Source organism: Lynx rufus, unplaced genomic scaffold, assembly GCF_022079265.1.
Source record: "Lynx rufus isolate CCGP_SWC_20201006 ecotype Redwood Valley unplaced genomic scaffold, mLynRuf1.p SCAF_4, whole genome shotgun sequence".
Classification (NCBI taxonomy): Eukaryota; Metazoa; Chordata; class Mammalia; order Carnivora; family Felidae; genus Lynx; species Lynx rufus.
In genome coordinates, this window is record NW_025814856.1 from 4,011,955 (window position 1) to 4,014,528 (window position 2,574).

Genomic DNA, 2,574 nt, shown 5'->3' on the forward strand with positions numbered 1-2,574 from the left:
ATTCACAGCCATGAATGTCCCTCTGAGCATTGGGTTACAAGCCAGTGGCATGGGGCGGGCAGAGGCTCATCCTGGTGCCCCGCACGTGGTGAGGCCCCACTGCACATGGACTGTATGTTTATTGTTTCCAACACCTGCTTCTCTTCCTCACCTTGTTTCATTGACAGCCCTGCCCGTCCTCCAAGAAATCTTCCATCGTCCTCCCTCTCCCCTGCACTCACTGTCCCAGTCCATCTGTCTGTTGTCTGCACCCCTGTGGTCTGTGGCCTCCCTGCTGCAGAATCACTTCTTCCAGCCCATGTACACACACACACAATATTGTATTTCATTCCCTGTGAGGTAGGTACTTGTATTATCACACCCATTTTACAGATGAGGAAACTGAGGTTCAGAGAAGTGAATTGACTTGCACTGGGCTCCACTTAATCTGTCTCCTGTCCTGCACACACGTGCACAGAGACATGCACAGTGACACAGGAGACCCACCTGCCACAAGCCATGAGCCCCTACTCACCAGCAAGGGTGTGGCCATCTCCCCCAGCAGCCAGCAGCAGCAGCAGGAGGCCCAGGCCCAGCTGGCACACACTGCAGGGCTGTCTTCACCTGTGGCTGCGCCCCAGCCTCGTGAATGGGATGTCTGTCTGTCCATCCACCATATACACTGAGGGCCATAGAACTGTCTCCCCATGCCTGAGCAGATGAGGTCCTGAGTCACCTCAGGGCAGGGCTAGCATGGCTGGGTCCCTGAGGGCAGGGAAGAAACCACAATTGCCCAATGGTCCTGGGCTTCACACGCTGCAGACAGGCACCTATGGGTACCTGGGTTCAGCCTTTGGTCACTCCGCGATCAAATATTTCTGGATACGTGTGTGCCAGGCACTGTTCTAGGTTTGAGGCCACAGCTGTGAACAAGACAGACAAAAGTCCCTGGTGTTAAGGAGCTCCCATTGTTGGGGTGAGAGACAATGAGCCTCGTAAAGAAGAAAATACTATATAGTGTTTGAGATGGTGGTTAAGGAAGTGCAAAATACAAGAGTGGTTTGTGTGTGTGTGTGTGTGTGTGTGCGCATGTGTGCGTGTGTGTGCTGTGTGTATGTGTGCATGGAGATGAGTGCAGGTGCAGGCATGCATGTTGGTGCATCTATGCACACATGTGGGTGTGTGTAGGTGTGTGCATGTAGGTGCGTGTGCGTGTCCGATGTGCATGAGTGTTCACGTGCACGGGTGTGTGCAGGAGCAGACACACATACGCCTGCATGTGTGGATGTGTGTACACGTGCATGAGTGTGCCTGGTGAGTGTGTGTGTGCATGCGTGCATGCATGGATGCAAGTTCAAATTGGAACTCACAGACAGGTGGTGTAACCACCAGCCGCTAGGTTAACTAGGCTGAATCCAAGGCCTGGAAGTCGTCCCGGGGGCACCTCGAACTGGCCTGAGGAGCCCTCTTTCTCTTCTCCCCCACATCCCACCTTTTCGCAAGCCCTGGCCATTCAGTCTCAACGTCTGATCTGAACCCAGCCGCCTGTTTCCAGACCCACTGCTACTGCCTTTGCGAAGTGCTGTGGGCTGAGTGTCTGTGCCCCTCCCCCCGTTCATTTGGTGATGTCCTGATCACCTACCTGATGGCCTCTGTAGGTGGGGCCCTGGGGAGGCGGTTAGGTCAGGAGGGTGGAGTCTTCCTGAATGGGATGAGTGCCCCTGACGGAAGACTCTCTCCCTCCCTCTCTCCCTCTTCCTCTCTGTCTCTGCCATTTGAAGACGTTTGAGGACCCAGTGAGAGGGCCACTGTCTACAAGCCAGGAACAGAGCCCTCACCAGAGCCCGACCAAGCTGGCACCTGTGTCTCAGACTTCCAGCCTCCGGAACCCTGAGAGATGCATGTCTGCCGTTTGAGGCGCCCGGTGTAGGGCATCTTGTTACAGCCGCCAGACTGCACTAACACACTAGGGCATCCGTCATTTCTGGCCTGATTCTTGCAGTGGTTTCCAGCTGGACGTTCTCTCTGCCTCTTGCCACCTCATAATTCATTCTCTGCCCTCTACAAGTGTGAACTTGTTTATTTGTTTCCTTTAATTTATATAGTTTAATTTAATTTAATTTACTATTTTATTTTAGAGGTGAAATTCACATAACATAAAAGCAACCATTTTAAAGTGAGCAGTTCAGCGGTATTTAGGGCATTTCCACAGTCGGACAACTCTGTCTGGTCCCCAGACGTTTTCAGCGCCTCGAAAGGTAAGCCCGTACCCATAAAGCAGTCCCCATCCCCCAGGCCTCCCAGCCCTTGGCAACTACTAGTCAGCTTTCCTGCTCTATAGAGTTACCTGTCCTGAATAGTTCAGGTATTTCAGAAAAGTGGAAATACACAACCTGTGGTCTTTTGTGTCTGGCTTCCTTCACTGAGTATAATGTTTTCAAGTCTCAGCCAGGTCCTTGCTTGTTAGGGCTGAGGAATGTTCTAGTGTATGGACACATCCCAGTTTGCTTGCCCATTCACGCACTGAGGGATGCTTCAGTCGTTTCCACCTTTGGGCTACTGGGCAAAGTGCTGCTATGAGCATGCTCGCACGTA